General features: G+C 45.6%; 1 long non-coding RNA gene across 5 annotated transcripts in view; it reads left to right on the top strand.

The window, feature by feature from the left end:
* The window catches only part of LOC104651993 (uncharacterized), a 564635-nt gene that overhangs the window by 343077 nt on the left and 202063 nt on the right, over window positions 1–19495 (top strand). The window lies entirely within an intron of this gene.

The raw sequence follows: 19495 nt of genomic DNA, 5'->3' as shown, positions 1-19495 counted from the left end.
TGGCTGTCAGCTGGCAGCTCAGCTAGGTCATTGACCTGCATCTTCAGCTTCTCTTCACATAGGCCTCTTCCAAGGGCTGCTTGAGCTTCCTTACAACATGGCAGCTAGGTACCAAGAGCAAGCATCCAATAGAAAAGATGTGGAAGATGCTACTCTCTTAAGTCCTGGGCCCAGAAACTGACAAAACATTAATTCCACCATACTGTATTAATCAAAACAGTTACATAACTCTCTCAGATTTAAGGAGAGGGGATGTAGACACCACTTCTCAATGGGAGGAGTATTCAAAATGTTTGCGGCCATCTTTCCTTTACCACAGCAACTTTACATATATATTCGTGACTCAACCTACTCTGACACTTCCTGCAGATCTCTGCTCCAATGCCACCATATCAGAGAAGCCACCACATGTAGATGGCAGCCCAAATCCCTCACCTTACCCCATCACTACTTATTCCCTGACCTGCTTTATAGCTGTCAAGAGTGCTGAACATTATTGACCATATTGTGTATTTGTTTATAATGGACACTTACTGAATTACTTGTGCTTGATGCTTAGATGGCTAGAAGAGAAATGTTAAGCCACTGTTTTTGACCTCTGGAAGCTTTTGATCTAGCCAAGGAGAAGAAAAAGAAAAAAAAAAAAAAACCTCAAATGAAACAGATAAAGGAAATATGCTGGCCAAAAATGTAAAAGTGTTTTTAGGTCTTTGATGGCTAACTGCACACAGACATTAAATGCTGAGGGTAGAGGTTCCCGTAATGCCTCCTTAAGCTAATGCTTGGTATCCCTGTTGGCACAGAATTTAGATGTCACTTGGTGTTTTGCACATACGTTGTTTTCAAGGCCAAAACATCACTCTCAAAATCCTCAGTTTTTGTTGTTCTTGATGTAGAACTAAAGTAACATGGCAGGAAAATTTTGAGAATTCAGTTGAACAAGCATTTATGAAACGTCATTTTGTTCCAGCCATGTGGTAGGCTCTGAGACATACATATGGTGCCTGATGTTGACTAGCTTACAGTCTAGTGACATTTAAACAGATGATTTTGATAAAACATAGTGAATGCAATAATAAAGGCAATCCTGGAGGGCTTTTTGGAAGTGGTGATATCTTTGTTGGGCCTTAAAGAATGATTAGGAGTAATCTAAATAAAAAAAAAAAAGGAAGAAGTGGAAGATGGAGTGGGTATGGAGAACAATAATATTTCAGCAAGGAAACAACTTGTATAAAATAACCATATAGTGTGTTGAGAGAACAACAAGCAATTTATCTTGGAATATCTAGGGAGAGGTAGAAGAGGCAGGCTATGAAGGATAGCAATAGTAGGCAGGGTTCGATTGTGAAGGAATCCTGCATCTCTTATTAAGAAGCTTGAGGTTTATTGGGTAGTTTTGCACTGAGGTTTGAAATGGTCAGACGTGTACTTTAAATACAGTGTTCTGGCTGCAGTATGGAGATGACTTTGAAAGAGGAGTAAGGGGTGGAGAAGCCGGGTCCACTAGGAGTCTACTGGGGCAATGCATGGTGACTAATGCCTGTGATCCCAACAGTTTGGGAGGCTGAGGTGGGAGGATCACTTGAGGCCATGAGTTTGAGACCAGCCTGGGCATAGGGAGACCCTGTCTCTAACAAAAGAAAGAAAAAAATAGCTGGGTGTGATGGCACACGCCAATGGTCCCAGCTACTTGGGAGGATGAGGCAGGAGAATCACTTGAGCCTGGGAGGTTGAGGCTGCAGTGAACTACGATTGCACCACTGCACTCCAGCCTGGACAACAGAGCAAGACCTTATCTCAAAAAAAAAAAAAAAAAAAAAAAAAATGCTGTTGCAAAGTCCAGGCATGAAATGACAAGGGCCTGAAATAACAGCAGCAGGGATGGGGAGAAAAGGACCAATTTAAGGCACATTCAGGAAGCAGTATCAATAGGGCTTATTGATTGATCAACTATGGAAGAGGGAGGAGAATCAGCCGACTTCCAGGTTTCTGACATGGTGGCCCAAGTATCACTGACTCTGCATGTAAAAGAGAAAGGACCATATGTGGGCCCTAGAAATAGTGGTCCATTTTGGCTGCTGAGTTTGAGGGGCTTTCATGGTTCCCAGAAGACATGATAACAGCCAGTTAGGTGGATATCCGAGTCTGAGGAAGAGGGGACCTGAGTCCTGGAGACGTAGGGCTGGGCTTCTTCATCACAGGACGGGGCTTTGTTAAGTGAGCAGAAGAGACAGACATTCAGAGGACGTCATGCAGGCAGAGCAGGCTGTGAGTGAGGCCAAGAAGGAGGTTCAGAGAAGCAGGAGCAGAGCCAGCAGAGATGGGTGTCGTGGAGAACAAAGAGGCAGGGGATGTCAGGTCTGAGGGCGCTTCGGGTGAAACAGACACAAAGCAGTCAAATGCAGTGGTGCCCTTGGGTTTAGTAACCACGAAGTGACTTCCGGCTTGGAAACTTGGGGAGATGCATGCACCCCATGCATTGAGGGCGGCCCAAGGTTTCTTCAGCATAGACTTTCTTCCCCTAACTCCTCCTTTTTACCCTTCAGATTTTACTTGAAATGTCACCTTTTTAGATAGACCACACCAATTCCAGGTAGATGACTTTGCAAACAATAGGTGCTATTAAAAAAAAAAAGAAAAACATTAAAAGAAAATAATTTTTGCCTGGGCGCTGTGGCTTATGACTGTAATCCCAGCACTTTGTAAGGCTGAGGCAGGCGGATCACCTGAGGTCAGCAGTTCGAGACCAGCCTGGCCAACATGGTAAAACCCCATCTCTAGTAAAAATATAAAAATTAGCCAAGCGTGGTAGTGGGCACCTGTAGTCCTACCTACTCAGGAGGCTGAGGCAGGAGAATTGCTTGAATCCAGAAGGTGGAAGTTACAATGAGCCAAGATTGTGCCACTATACTCCAGCCTGAGCAACAGAGTGAGATTTCCTCTCAAAAGAAAAAAAAAAAAAAAAAAAAAAAAAAAGAGAAGAATTTTTGTGAAGTGGACTTTGCCTCTGTGAGCATTGCCTCTGTGTGACTTTGCCTCTGTGAGTTGTTATGCACTCAGACTGGAAGGAGATTTCAGTTGCTGCAGAACTCTGAGGACTGGAAAAATTAACCGAGGGGCAGTTGGGGAATAAATGAGAAAATCAAGCTTCAGCAAGTCACTCTGCCTTCCTGAGCCTCCGTGTCCTCACACCACTGTGACCAGGCCAAACACATTCATCTTCAAGGATGTAGCCAGCTCTACAAAACAGCAGAAGATCCTAAGTGCTTCGCTCCCCATCGTCTTACACATTTACCGAGTTGTGCTTCAGGCATTCTTCCTGCTTCACAGCAAGTACCAGGAGGAGGTACTAGAGATGAGATGAGAACACGAGACTGATGGGGCTACCTCACTTGCCCCGAGATCACGCGATTTACAGGTTTCACAAGAATTTTAGTTCTTCCCTTGACACTGGCTTCTGGTGATTCCCCACCCACTTTGGTAAACCCCACCTTCTGAGTGTGGGCTGGAGCCAGCAACTCACTTCTAACAAATAGAATGTGGCAAAGTGGTGGGGCGGCACTTCCAAGGTCAGGTGACATGAAGGCTGTGCGTCTCTCGCTCTCTTTCTATCAGTCAGGGTTCATGGAGAAACAGGACTAATATGGGGTGTGTATGAGAGAGAGAAAGAGACACAGAGACACAGAGAGAGACAGAGAGACACAAAGTAACAAAAAGAGGGACAAAGAGACACAGAGAGAGACACAGAGAAAGTAACAGGGAGGCAGAGGGATGGAAACAGGCAGAGAGACAGAAAGAGACACAGAGACAGACAAAGAGATACAGAAAGACACGGAGAGACAGAGACAGGGAGACAGGCACAGAGACAGAGAGACAGAGAGATGCACACACAGAGACAGAGACAGAAGCAGAGAGACGCATAGTGACATGGAGAAGGTAACAGAGAGACAGACAGACAGACAGAAACAGAGAGAGAGAGACTGATTTATTTTAAGGAATTGGCTCAGGTGATTGTATTCGTCTGGCGACTCCAAAATCTGACGGCGTCGCCAGCAAGCTGGAGCCCCCTGCAGGACTTGTGGTCACAGCGTGAACACAGTTTGCTGGCAGGGCCCCCTCTTTCTCAGGGGAGGGAGGTCTTTGCTCCATGCAGGCGTTCCACTGATTGGACAAGGCCCACCCGCACTGTGGCGTGTCGTCTGCTTTACTGAAAGTCACCATGGTTAAACGTTAATCTCATTCAAAAAACACCTCCACAGAAACGTCCAGCATAATGCTTTGACCCAATGTCTGGGCATCAGGGCCCAACCAAGTTGACACATCAAATTAACCATCACTCTCTTTTGTTTGAAGAGAAGCAGGACTATAGGGTTGTGAGTTGCAGTGGAGGGGCCCATGTGATAGGAAACAGATGGAGCATCGGGCTAACAGCCATTGAGGAACCGAAGCCCTCCAACCAACAGCCATGTGAGTGGGCCTGGAAGCTTACTCGCCATGACCCCACCCCAGCCGTGCCTTGAGATTACTGCAGCCTGTGGGGTTCACAGAGGCAGAGGACCCTGCTACACTGCACCCAGATTCCTGACCCACAGAAACCATGAGATGCTAAATGTTTGTTGTTTTCAGCTGTTAAGGTTTGGGGTCATTTGGAGATCAGCAATAGACAGCCAACATGTATGCCTTGCAGTTTAAGCTGGCCCTGGGATTTCCCCCCCACCCCCGAATGGTTTATCTTAAATATAGGGATGTGTGCTGAGTGCCTCGTGTAGAGAACTGGTTTGTGAGCCATCCAGCATTGTCATGGGATGATGCATCAGTGATTGTATTGTCCGTTTCACACTGCTGATAAAGACATTCCTGAGACTGGGCAATTTACAAAAGAGGTTTGTTGGACTTACAGTTCCTTGTGGATGAGAGGCCTCACAATCATGGTGAAGGTGAACAACACCTTCTGACATGGTGGCACACAAGAGAAGAGGATCAATGCCAAGTGAACGGGGTTTCCCCTTACAAAACCATCAGACCTCCTGAGACTGATACACTACCACAAGACCAGCGTGGGGGAAACCACCCCCATGATTCATTTATCTCCCAGGTGGCCCCTGCCACAACCTGTGGGAATTCAAGATGAGATTTGGGTGGGGAAACAGACAAACCATGTCCGTGATCATTTTTACCTCTCTTCCACCCTTCTCTTATTTCTACCTTGATCAGTTTCCATCCAGTTTCCAGACTGGGAAACTGAGTTTTGAAATGACCATTCCAGCATTGTGGAACAACACGCCTCCCGGTGCTGGAGTTTGCACTTGGAACTCCTCCATCCTGTGATCAGCAGTCCTCACGTCAAAAGCACGACCTTCCTTCAGCAAGGAGGACATGATCACATTCCACGTTGAAGCGGAGACTTATTGCATCTGGGGACGGAATTCGCTCTGCTGAGCCCAGCAGCGGGGCCCTCTCAGTAGGCCGTCCATCCATGTTAATAAATGTCTCACCTACCAGACAGCTTCAATAAGGTGAACCACGCAGGAGGGGTCATGCTTGTCAGTTTAGTTTTACGGAGACATGGAGGGCCTGTCTGATGAGGCTCTGGGATTCAGCTGTTGTCCTGGAGGGAAGACAGACTGACAGCTTCTTCCCCAAGACCTGGCCCCCTCCCTCCCCAGATGCACTCTTGTTCCATTTCCATTTGTGAAGTCCAGGAACTGCTGGGGTCACAGCGCCCTGCGTGTGTATGTGTTGTATGTGCACGCATCACACTCGGGTGTACCATTATGTGTAATAACTGTGAGCTTTGTTCTATGTTTAAAAATGCTTCCATAGCGGCTATCTCAAGAGGTAAGCCGTGTCTCAGTAGGTAAGCCGTGCGGGCATTGTTTTTCCCGGCTCTGCTGGTGGGTGTAACTGAGGCTCGGAAGGTACCTGGTTCCCTCAAGGTTGCCCCGGAAAGGAGGAGAGCTTCTCCTCAGTCATTAGGATGCTCGGTGGCTGCTCCTCCGAGATGCTGTGTCCTCTTATTGAACGTCTTATATTTTTGCATCGTCTGCAAAGAAAATCACAGGACTCAGGAGTTCCCTAGGGATTCTCAGAGTGTCAGACTTTCCCCAAAGGAGGTAAATGGCAAAACACCCCAAGCTTGGGTATCGCCCCCATTCCACGGGAAGGAAAAGGCAGGCAAAGCAGAGCAGGCCAAGGTCAAATCTGACAACATAAGGAAATCCAGGAAGCATCTAGGTCAGGCCCTTCACTTGACAAATGAACAATGTGAGCCTATATGTGGGAGAGGGTGCCCAGAGTCAGAAGCCAGGGCGAGATGGAGATGTGGGTCTGGCCCCCGTGTTCCTGCTCGTGAACCGAAGAGGTGCTGGTGGTCTGAAGGAGCCGCAGCTGTGTGCCTGTGCGGGTGCAGAATCTCCTTCTGCCTCCTATTCCCCCCTCCCCAGGAGCAGCTTCCCCCTTCAACTCAGCTGAGCCAGCAGGGTGAGCTCCTCCCAAGAGCTGCTGTGGCAGTCTCCCCTTCCCACACCTGTGCCCCCTGTCAGTCTCTGCCCCAGATTATCAGAGGCTGCACCTGCCCCACTGGGTCTCTTCTTCTCCAGGGCCCCTCCTTCTCTTTTCGACTCTGTCAGGACGTGAGTAATGGGCCCTCTCCTTCAAAGAGGAAACAAGATTGATGACAGAAAAAAAAAGGCCAGTGAAGATCTCCTGCTCCTCCCTGCTGCAGCAGAAAACATGCTTGTTCTGTGTGGATTTATGAAGTGGTCACATCTCCCCTCTCAGATAGAGCTTGGCAGAGACGCGCCCACCCAGGGTCACGTTTCCTCTTCAGCCAAGCCCAGAGGGAAAGATTCTCCAAGGTGGGTGTGCAAATAGGACCACCAGTGGGGAGCAGAGGCCACTTTTCTAGACCAAGAGGAATCTAGACAGTCACTCACACATTCCCTGGCCGTCTGGGGCTGCCAGAATTCTGAGAGTGCTTCATTGGGCTTAAGGTGAGGGATGCATTTTTTTGGTCATTACTGATCAAATCTTGCTCCAAGAAGACAGGATATTTCTCTTTTTTTCTTCTCTCTCTCTCTCTCTCTCTCCCCCACCCCTTTTCCTCCCTCCCTCCCTCCCTTCCTTCGTCTCTTTCTTCCTCCTTGCCTTCCCTCCCCAGGCTAGAATTCAGTGACACGCTTGGCTAACTTTAAAACAAAAATTTTTCTATGTGTGGAGATGGGGTCTCCCACTGTTGCCCCAACTGGTCTGGAACTCCTGGGCTCAAGTGATCCTCCCACCTTGGCCTCCCAAAGTGCTGAGATGACAGGCGTGAGCCATCACATCTGGCCAAAATGGGATCTTTCTGCCCAAGGAGGACCTGTGTTGTCTCTTGACTTTTTCCCTGTGTGATTACCTCTACCTGAAGATAGTGTTGATAGATAAGATATAGGATGCTCAGGTACATTCAGATTTCAAATAAATGACCAATTTTTTTTTTTTTGTAAAAGTATATTCCAAATACTATGTAGGACATGCTCATACACAAAAAATTATTCCTTTTTGCTAAATTGCGCAGCCTGACCTGAAGAATCATTTTGCTTGTATGTGTTAGTTCTTTGTTCAAATGATGAGCTTAAAAGCACTTTGGAGGAATAAATTCCTGCAGGTCTGGAAGGAGAGGGCCTCTCTTTTGTATTTCCTTCCTTGCTATGTGCCTTGGCCTGGCTTGCCCTTGGCCTATGCCCGACTCTTGGCCACTGAATTGGGGAGCAAAGGCAAGAGATTTGTAGAACATTGGTTCTCAGCTGGGGACAGTTTTGCCCTTGGGGGACATGTGGCAATGTCTAGAGACATTTTTGGTTGTCATTACTGGGGGTGGAGGATGCTACTGGCATCTAGCAAGGATGAAGCTAGAGATGCTGCTAAATACCCTACATTATACACACACACACACACACACACAGACACACACACACACACAGACACACACAGACACACACACAGACACACATACACACACACAGACACACACACAGATACACACACACAGACACGCACAGACACACACAGAGACACACACACACAGAGACACACACACACACTCCAGCCTCAAATATAAATTAAATAATGCTGCAGGTAGGAATCCCTGGAGTAAAGGGAGAAAACACATGTTTAAAATAAAGGGCCTGAGGCTCAACTACACACCCACTGCTGGAAAGTTCTCCCAAGTCACCAGGAATTGGGCAGACAGCCTGGGAGCTGCAGTCTCGCCCCCTCCTCCACTCAGAGCCCCGAGGCTGTGTAAGATCTTCCCTCCGATTTCCCCCTGAAGGCTGCCCCTGAGGTTAATTTTAACCATCTTTCATGCAGACAGCAATGTTGGGGGATGGGCGGTGGTGCTCAGGCCGTCTTTTCCATCTTCCTGCCCTTCCCTGCCACCAGCCTTCCCCGACAAGGCTCTGTGGTGATGGCGGCAACAGCTTCCCAAGGCACCCAGATGTATGCCTTCTGCCCTGGTGGAGGCTGAAGGAGAGATGTCTCTTTACATGCTGCCCAGTGGGAAACTGGAAAGCACCCAAGAGACAACAGCTATCGAGACCCGCCTCTTCCCCCATGTCCTTCCTTCCACTGGCAGCCAAGGTCTCCAGGAAGAGGACTGGCAGAATCAGAAAGTGACCCCAACAAAGGATAAATAAATGCCCCTATTCAGGAAACAGCATCTCCATAACCTGGAGTTCAGGGAGCTTTGCAGGCTCTGCTCTCCTTCATGCCCCTTGGTCCTTGGGTTTGCTCCTACATACCCCTCAGCAGAGAGGACGGCAAGCCGAGCCCCCACACTCAGCAGCGTGCAGAGGGTGGAGACAGTGAAAATGCCCCCAACAGCTTCTCCAAGAGCCCTCCCTCTGGTGTGGGTGGCAAAATCTAGTCCTTGCTTTGGACAGAAAAGCAAACCAAACCATCAACACCAGGCAAAGGCAAAAATAAGAAAAAAGTGGGAGGATTTTCCTTCTTCAGTGAAATCCCAGGACAAGCCACTTTGAACTTGTGTTTTGGACTCAAAGCGGTGAAAAACGTTCTAGTCTTCCAACTTAGATTTTGTTTCCCACAGTTATCTATCACTGGAGAAGCAAAAGAGTTTATTTTATTTCTGTGATTTTCCCTCCACCGACTGACATGTGCCAGTGGCCACCCGTTGGGTTGCAGTAGAGAAACTCCTCTTAGCAGGCCTGGCTCGCCTCCTCCCTCCCCTGTTCGTTTTCTGTCTGCCCCCCTCACTTTGGCTTTCCCCACTCCCCGCCCCACCCTTTCCAAAAGATTTATAGAGCCAAGTGGCTTGAGAACAAATGAGCAGACTTCAGGCTGATGTATTCTGCATACTAATGACAAGATACTGCTTCTGTACCTAGGGGCAAAGCCAGGTCAGGCCAGTTTAACCATAAACTTTATTTATGGGCTTATAACTCTGCAGCTGCATTAGCTCCACCCAATTTTGGAACTGAGATCTGCCTCTCTCTATAGATTCATACATATTTTTAAAACAAATTTGGTGGAGACTGGGGAAGAGAGGTTAGCTCTTTCTTTACGATCTCCTGAGTGATTCCAGTAAGACGTTTAAGCCAGAGGGAAAAAGGAGGTCAGAGAAGGAAATAATAATAGTAATGGTGGTAGAAGCAGTTGAATTCATAGAGTAGTAGTTATTCTTCCTTCCAGGGAAAAATAAAATAATAATAATAATGCTTCCCCCTAGGGCAGGCATTTATTCTATCTAGTACTTCTGAGTTTTCTACAAGTTAGTTTTTCAAACCACCAGTCTCGAATCTCGAATCGCAAAATGAATTGCCTGCTTCAAAATGGCTCAAGACCCTTCCTTCTTGCCAAGGATCTTCTACATTTGAGCCTCTTTAATTTTTCAGTGAACTGGTCCCTCTCCAGTCCAAATGGTGTGATGCTGAGAGCTCAGCACCTGCTCACCTTGCCTCCTTCAACCCTCATGGTGCCCCTCCTGCATTCTGGTTGTATGTTATGACCCTGTTTGTGTTAAGTCAGTGCTGCGCAAGAAAGAGTCCATCCAGGATCATAATAAGTTCACTGTCATGAAAGTGGATTGACCTTGCTTGGCCTCTATGTCATGGACTTAGCTCAAGGACAGAGATGTTGTAGATAGTTTCAGTCATTCAATAACGATGTATTGGTCACCTGCTATGTGCCAAGCACTGTGCTTGGTGTCAGGTACACCAGAGTGAACAAGACACAATAATCCCCTGTTTGTAATGAGTTTTGAGGATGTAGGCAAGTCCATTTCCACCACTGCGAATGCATTTGAGAGCATGCCCTGGAATGCCTGTGGCACCTGGCTCCTTGTTAGTAAACTCTGCCAGATCTTTTTTTTTTTTTTTTTTGAGATGGAGTTTCACTCTTGTTACCCAGGCTGGAGTGCAATGGCGCGGTCTCAGCTCACCGCAACCTCTGCCTCCTGGGTTCAGGCAATTCTCCTGCCTCAGCCTCCCGAGTAGCTGGGACTACAGGTGCGCGCCACCATGCCCAGCTAATTTTTTGTATTTTTAGTAGAGACAGCGTTTCACCATGTTAACCAGGATGGTCTCAATCTCTTAACCTCGTGATCCACCCACCTCGGCCTCCCAAAGTGCTGGGATTACAGGCATGAGCCACCACGCCTGGTCCCTGCCAGATCTTTTGCAAGGTGAACAGCATTGGATGGGTGATTGGAGATCAGCCTTAGTATCATCAGGACTTGGGTCATAATCTCTGCCCACCCATGAAATGGTTAATCCATTTAACCTTTCTGTGCTTCAGCCTGCCCTTCAGAAAAGATCTAAGACATTAGTAGGTGAAGAGAGGGAAGAGTTTCTGAACACCTATGACCTTCAACAAAAGCTTGGAAAAAAAAAGTTGACCATTATTGATTGCTGCTTTTCTCTGGTACTGAGAATTCACATGTGGGCTCTGCCACTGCTGAGGTTAGAAATTGAATGAGGACATTCTTTGAAACTTGCTCATAGCAAAATGTTCCCCTCTGGGGAAGGACTCCAGCCAAGTGATCATGAGATGCCAGAGTCATCTTTGACTCTTAGGAGCCCACTCTTTCTGTCCTACATGGATAGACAGATTAGGGCACAAGAATCTTGGGGACATGATAATAGCAAGGGAACCATAGGCTGGTGGACAGGCCTTGTCTTGCCAGCTTGTGTGACCTTGGACAAATCACCTTACCTCTCTGAGCCTTGACATATAAATCTTTAAAATGGGTATAATAATAATTCCTGGCCGGGCACGGTGGCTCAAGCCTATAATCCCAGCACTTTGGGAGGCCGAGGTGGGTGGGTCACGAGGTCAAGAGATCGAGACCATCCCGGTCAACATAGTGAAATCCCATCTCTACTAAAAATACAAAAAATTAGCTGGGCATGGTGGCGCGTGCCTGTAATCCCAGCTACTCAGGAGGCTGAGGCAGGAGAATTGCCTGAACCCAGGAGGCGGAGGTTGCGGTGAGCCGAGATCGCGCCATTGCACTCCAGCCTGGGTAACAAGAGCGAAACTCTGTCTCAAAATAATAATAATAATAATAATAATAATAATAATAATAATAATTCCTGTCCTAGGTAGCTTGCATGGCTAATGTATTTGTGAAGTCTATATAAACCTACTATAAAAGTGCTACAAATAATTAGTAAAGTGTTCCCAAAATGTTAGTGTTTTTAAATGGCTACTTGAACAGTGGAACTCAGATGCTGATGAGGATTTTTAGTAGAGATAGGGTTTTACCATGTTGGCCAGGATGGTCTTGATCTCTTGACCTCATGATCCACCCACCTTGGTCTTCCAAAGTGCTGGGATTACAGGCATGAGCCACCATGCCCAGCAATACCAGCTTTTTTTTTTCCTCCCTCAACTGGTTTGAAACACATGTCCACTAAAAAGTCTGCATGTGAATTGAGTGTGGTGGCTCACACCTGTAATTCCATCACTTTGGGAAGCCAAGGCAGGCAGATCACTACTTGAGGTCAGAAGTTCAAGACCAGCCTGACCAACATGGTAAAACCATATCTCTATTAAAAAAAAAAAATTAGCCTGGCATGGTGGCACACACCTGTAATCCCAGATACTCGAGAGGCTGAGGCATGAGAATCACTTGAACATGGGAGGTGGATATTTCAGTGAGCCAGGATGGTGCCACTGCATGCCAGCCTAGGTGACAGAGTGAAAATCTGTCTCAGAAAAAAAAACTCTGCATGTGTTTAGCAGTTTTATTCATAACTGTCAAAAGCTGTAAGCAACCAAGACATCCTTCAGTAGGTGCATAAATAAGCAAATGGTGGTACATTTATATAATAGAATATTATTCTGCAATAAAAGAAACGAGGCATCAAGTCATTGAAGGCCATGGATAGATCTTAAATGTATATTGCTATGTAAGAGAAGTAAGTCTGAGAAGGCTACATGGGGTGAGATCCAATTATATGACACACTGAAAAGGCAAAACACAGGTCTTGTTGCTCTGTCAGTTGAAAGAACGTAGAGTTGGTAAAGTGATTGGTGGCTGTCAGGTTCAGAGAAGAGAGAAGGATGAATAGGTGAAAGACAGGGATTTCTTTACAGCAGTGAAATGATTCTGCATAATATTGTAATGTGAGTGTAAGATACTAGGCGTTCATTAGAACTCGTAGAACTTTATAGCAGAAAAGTGTACCTTAACGTATACAATGTTTCAAAAAATAATTTGAGTTTGAGGGATCCCAGGATGAAATGCAGATGTGACGAAAGGATTTAGAAGTCTTACAAATGTCTGAAAGAACACCAGTGAATGAGGTCAGGGAATAAGGTACTGACCTAAGTAACTGTGAAAATGAGTGAAGTCTGTAAGACTGAAAGAAACAGGAGCTGTAGGCCGGGCATGGTGGCTCATGCCTGTAATGCCAGCACTTTGGGAGGCTGAGGCGAGTGGATCACTTGAGGTTTGGAGTTCGAGACCAGCGTGGCCAACATGGTGAATGCCCTTCTCTACTAAAAATACAAAAATTAGCCAGATGTGGTGGTGCAAACCTGTAATCCCAGCTACTTGGGAGGCTGAGGCAGGAGAACAGTTTGGACCCAGGAGGAGGAGGTTGCAGTGAGTTGAGATTGCACCACTGCACTCTAGCCTGGGAAACAGAGTGAGACTCCATCAAAAAATAAAACAAAAATAAGAGAGACAAAAGAGCTGTATACAAACACTGCATTGGCATTTCTACCCACCCCCCAACTTTTTTGTGAGGAGGGTATGGGTTAGCAATTCCAAAATCATTATTCATAAAGGCTGGAATTGGACAATTAAGTAAGTGCATAGAAGATTGTGGGAGCCAGGTCTTTCACCGCTGGAATGGGAGATCACACATAAGCAAGGGGAAGAGACGGGAATGATCTGTGTACTAATGGATTCCAGTTGGAGATATAAGTACAAACCCAGATTTGGCTTAACATAGAGAAACAGATGATTACATGTAGAAATATTCATTGATACGTGTGTATATACAGGTTAACACACACATATGTCTCCTTGCTCTTTCGGTTGATAGAATCTGGAAGCAATAACACGCCAGTAACAATGAGCACACCTAATGCCTGGTCTTAATTCCTAAAACCATTTGCCTATAGAAACAACCAGGGCTCCTTGTAGATACAGCTGACTCTACTGGTGCAGGAAATACACAAGATGAGCCAAGAGCATCTTGTAGCAGGAGAAAGTAAGAAAATGCTCAAAGAGCAAAATCGAAACAAAATGAAAGTTAAAAAAGGAAAATGATAAAACTCCCACATGCCTGAGGCAGTGGCTCACTCCTGTAATCCCAGAACTTTGCGAGGCCGAGATGGGTAGACTGCTTGAGCTCAGGAGTTTCAGACCAACCTGGGCAACATGGCAAAACCCTGTCTCTATAAAAAATACAAAAATTATTTTGATGTGATGGGGTGTGCTTGGAGTACCAGCTCCTAAGGAGGCTGAGGCGGGAGGATCACCTGAGCCCAGGAAGTCAAGACTTCAGTGCGCCAAGATGACACCACTGCACTCCAGCCTGGGTGACAAAGTGAGACACTGTATCAAATAACAAAACAAACAAATGAACCCCAAAAAACCCTACAGTGATGTAGATATGTTAAAGGAATATGGGAACCTGCTGAGAAAGCTCCCAATGGTCAAAGCTGGTTGAGCAAGAAAATAAAGTAATATTCCAAATAACCCAAAATATAAAGTAAATGTCCATGGTTCATAGTGATAAAGATAAATGACTGGATAAACAAATGGGAGAGACCAGACTCCTCTGTGCAGAAGGATTCCAAATAATTTATGTAGCTACCCCACCCTGAGAAGGTAGAGCATAATTCCCCACCCTTAAGTGTGGGCTGCACATAGTGACTTTCTTCCAAAAAGTAGAATATGGAAAGGGAGAAAAAGAGAGTGCGAGAAACCCGGCAAACGTTACCTGAGCCCCTTGATCCAGGTTAATGTTGATATCAATAAATCTCAATGATAGCATGGACCTTTTTTTTTTTTTTGAGTTAGAGTCTTACTCTATCACTCAGGCTGGAGTGCAGTGGTGCAATCTCAGCTCACTGCAACCTCTGCCTCCTGGGCTCAAGTGATTCTCCTGCCTCAGCCTCCTGAGTAGCTGGAATTACAGGCATGTGCTACCACACTAGGATAATTTTTGTATTTTTAGTAGAGGCGGGGTTTCCCCAGGCTGATCTCGAACTCCTGAACTCAGGTGATCCACCTGCCTGGGCCTCCCAAAGTGCTGGGATTACAGGCGTGAACCACTGTGCCCGGCCGATACCATGGACTCGTGATGTGATGTGAGGAGAGTGGCACTTTCCATCTGTGGTCTTCCTCCCCAAAGCTCATTATCCCAGTGTAATCAAGAAAACAAACATAACCGGACAAATTCCTAACTGAAGAACATTCAACAAAATGCACCACCAACTGTCGGAGTCATCAAAAACAAAGTCACTCTGAGAAGTTATCAAGACCAAGAAGAGGCAAAGGACTCACAATGACTAAATGTAGCGTGGTGTCCAGGATGAGGTCCTGGAATAGAAAAAAAACATTAGGGCATAACTGAGGAGATCCGAATAAAGCATGAACTTTAGTTAACAGTAATTGATCAATATTTGTTCATTCATCTTGACAAATGTGCCACCATAATGCAAGATGTTAACAACAAAGAATAAAAGAACGTGGGGTGTACAGAAAAAATCTGTGCTATATTCAAAAAGTTTTGAAAACCTGAAACTGTTCTAAAATTAAAATTTTAATTAAAGAAATATAGGCAATAGGCTGATTTTGGCTCTGGGCTACAGTTTGCTGACTTTACCCTGGATCAGTGTTTTCAAACCTGGCTGCTCATTTTACAAGCTTTATATTTAAAATAGGTAATTTATGTGTTTGACAATAAAGACATTATGAAAAAGGGTTTTTTTTTCTTTTCTTTTTTTTTTTTTTTTTTTTTTTTTGAGACAGGGTCTTGCTCTGTCACCCAGGCTGGAGTGTAGAAGCATGATCACAGCTCACTGCAGCCTCCACCTTCTTGGGTTGAGTTGATCCTCCTATCTTAGCCTCCCGAGTAGCTCGGAACTACAGACACATGCCACCATGCCTGACTAATTTTTTTTTCTTTCTTTTTGTAGAGACAGGGTTTTCCCATGCTGTCCAGGCTGGTCTCAAACTCCTGAGCTCAAGCAGTCTGCCTGCCTCAGCCTCACTAAGAGCGGGGATTATAGGTTTGAGCCACCGGGGCCAGTGTCACTCCTTGTTCCCTATCGTCACTACCTGTATTATTTTTGTTTGTGTTCATCCAGTGTTTGTTTGTTCAGCTACAAACAGTAATGAAGTATATTTTTTTATTTTCTCCCTTTCTTCCTACATGAACAATAGTACCCTATAAATACTATTCTGCTTCTTGCTGTTTTCTGGTATATATTTGGGAGATTTTTCAATATTAGCACAGAGAAATATTTCTCATTCTTTTTAACTGATGCATAGTATTCTAAGGTAAGAGTTTATTTAGCCAGGCTCCTGTGAGGGTTGCCTCAAGTCTTTGCTACTACAAATTATTCTATAATGGACAATCTTACACGTCTGGAATCAAAACCTTGAGGAGGTCTGACTTTGATGCCTGCATTCCCTTTCAAGTGAATTAAAACATAAATTCTTAGGGTGGGTTCTAGGCATCCTTATTTTATGTATTTATTTATTTTCAGATGAAGCGTCATTCATCTAAACATAAATACCTAAAATGAGGTTGATTATTTTATGTATTTAAATAAGACTAGAGTGTAGTAGTGCAGTCTTGGCTCACTGCAACCTCCATCTCCTGGATTCAGGGGATTCTCTGGCCTCAGCCTCCCGAGTAGCTGGGATTACAGGCACCTGCCACCACACCTGGCTAATTTTTGTATTTTTAGTAGATATGTGGTTTCACCTTGTTGGCCAGGCTAATCTGAAACTCTTGACCTCACGGGATCCGCCCATATAGGCCTCCCAAAGTGCTGGCATTACAGGAGAGAGCACTGCACCGAGCTGGCACCCCTCATTTTAAAAAAGTCTTCTGGTGAATCCTAACACGAATCCCAGACTGAGCAGCACTGCCACAGAACAAGTGCATTCTGGAAAGTTAGAGGTTTTCAAGGCAGGCGACACACCAGAATCACTGCAGCCCTAGATAAAAATCTGTGAAAATCTCCATGTACAAGGCTCACCTCAGAAAAACCAGATCATAATCAGTGGGAGGAGAACCCAGTGTATTCTTTTTTTTTTTTTTTTTTTTTTTGGAGACGGAGTTTCACTCTTGTTACCCAGGCTGGAGTGCAATGGCGCGATCTCGGCTTACCGCAACCTCCGCCTCCTGGGTTCAGGCAATTCTCCTGCCTCAGCCTCCTGAGTAGCTGGGATTACAGGCACGCACCACCATGCCCAGCTGATTTTTGTATTTTTAGTAGAGACGAGGTTTCACCATGTTGACCAGGATGGTCTCGATCTCTTGACCTCGTGATCCACCCACCTCGGCCTCCCAAAGTGCTGGGATTACAGGCTTGAGCCACCGCGCCTGGCCCAGTGTATTCTTTTTTAAAGCTGCCTGTGTGTTTCTAATGCACAGTTAGGGTTAAGAACCACCCATCTAGAGGAAAAGCGTACCTTGTTAGAGGGAGCCCTGGAGAACTGCCTTTTCTTCCCCCAGATCTTCCAGTCCACTCTGTCTCTCTGTCCCCTCCCTGCACCTGCCTTGGAAAGTCGCTAGGAAGTCGACTTAGGATAGGATGAACAGCAAATCAGGGTGAGTGCCCACACTGCAAGAATAGGGTGGCGGGCTTGTGCCAGCCCACGGGCAGCATGAACATGAAGGGAACGGTCTCCATTGGAGGGTGCGCATCACTGCCCATCCATGAGCTCCAGATTAATATTTTGCCAGCCCTTGATGGACTTCTGCGTCCTTCCGGCAGCCTCTCTTTGCCGTCGTCAGAGCTGTGGTGAGCTCTGAGGATATGGGTGTACAAACCGAAACTTCTCTTTCCTCATCTTTACAATTTCAGTGAGTTGGCTTGAAATGTAAGCTATGACATACTTTGGGCATTGCTTCCTCATTGTGTCATGGGAAAGGACAAGGGGAAATGAAGGTTTAAACAAAGAACGGAATATCCCTTAGTAATTGACATGCCTTGAGTGTTTACTCATGGTACTCTTGCCCCAGATGTATAACGTGTTATTTATTTTACAGTGGGAAACTGAGGCACAGAGAGGTTAAGAAATTTATCCAGCCGGGCGCGGTGGCTCAAGCCTGTAATCCCAGCACTTTGGGAGGCCGAGGCAGGTGGATCACGAGGTCGAGAGATCGAGACCATCCTGGTCAACATGGTGAAACCTCGTCTCTACTAAAAATACAAAAAATTAGCTGGGCATGGTGGTATGGCGTGTGCCTGTAATCCCAGCTACTCAGGAGGCTGAGGCAGGAGAATTGCTTGAACCCAGGAGGTGGAGGTTGCGGTGAGCCGAGATTGCGCCATTGCACTCCAGCCTGGGTAACAAGAGTGAAACTGTCTCAAAAAAAAAAAAAAAAAAAAAAAAAAAAAAAGAAAAGAAATTTATCCAAAGTAACACAGCTGGGTAGTGTCCAAGGAAGTGGATCTCAAAACCAGGTCTACCCAGCTCCACAGCCCAGGCTCTGTGCTTTTCTGCCTGCTTCAATGGAGACTGAGAGTTTTCTCCTGATTTCCGTATATCCTTGAGGACTGCCATCTTCAATGGAATCCAAAATATTGATGGCCTCCACCTTGGGGAAGCATAAAAGGGATCTATATATATTATCTGCTGCTATTCCAAGACTAACTTTCTGCACGAGGCAAAAACAATTACTTGGCACCTCCAGTGAAGCCATAGCGCTTTGTCATCGTATTGTACTCAAGCGTTCTTCAAAAACCTCCTCCTGGAACTCCACAAATAACACCTGCTCTAACAACGATTACGGTAGCCACTGTGGTTTCCAGGCGTACAGAAGTCTTACCCTCGTTGCCTCATTTAACCTTCATTCCACCTTATTAGATAAGCAAACTGGGGCTCCAAGAACTTAAGTAACTTGCCCAAGGTCACAGCACTAGGAAGTAGTACTGCCACATTCAGATTCAAATCCCATTTGACAGCAGATCTAGTGCCCAAGCACTGCCCTGCCCATTCCTGTGCATTTTCTAGGGAAACTTTCTTTTTTCACCCCCTGGTGAGTCTTTCCACTTTCCTCTCACTGTCCCGAAAGACATTTAAAACTTTTCAGTCTCTTTCTTTTTCTTCCCCCAACCCAAGCTGGGGAGAATTAGGCCACAGTGGATGGATTGCTACGTGGTTAACCCATGTCTTCCCTAAACATGGCCAGACAAATTCCAGACATTAGAATCAGGGGCAAGGAGCTGGAGTGAGAACCCAAGGGTTAATATTGCTATAGTGGGAAAGTTATCTGCTTTGTTGTAAAACACAGCTTCCCAGCACTACAGAAGGGGCTATTAGCATGCAAATGTACTTTGCCTCATGCTTTTTAATGTTTTACTTCTCTTAATTGCTGAAACCCCGGTTGTAATTTCTGAGCACTGCTGCCTTCAGGGAAACAGTTTCCTCTAAAGGGAGTTATCATTGCACCTGGAAAGATTTGAATTCTAATTTTATTAACCAGTTGGGTGAGGCATTTTCGCTACTTCTCAAAGGTAAAAAAAAAATAGTTGGTTGAAGTTAGAAACCTTCTCATTGTACTTAGTTGCCTCTGAATTATTTGGTTGGGAACCTGATGTTCTCCATAAAAGATCAAGAATCACATATGAGATTTGATAAAGAAAACAGGGAGTTTGTTAAAGACTAGCTATCAGACTCTTAGTTATAAATTTGCAGTGAAAACTATTTCTAATATTCTCATTCCAGAGACAATCTAAATGAGTAAATTACTTCTAAGGTAACTTACAAACCTGAAACTCTACTTTCTATGGA

This window comes from Saimiri boliviensis, chromosome 17 (assembly GCF_048565385.1).
Source record: "Saimiri boliviensis isolate mSaiBol1 chromosome 17, mSaiBol1.pri, whole genome shotgun sequence".
NCBI classification, from domain to species: domain Eukaryota; kingdom Metazoa; phylum Chordata; class Mammalia; order Primates; family Cebidae; genus Saimiri; species Saimiri boliviensis.
The sequence above is the reverse complement of the archived record's forward strand: the minus strand, read 5'-3'. Positions and strand labels throughout refer to the sequence as shown.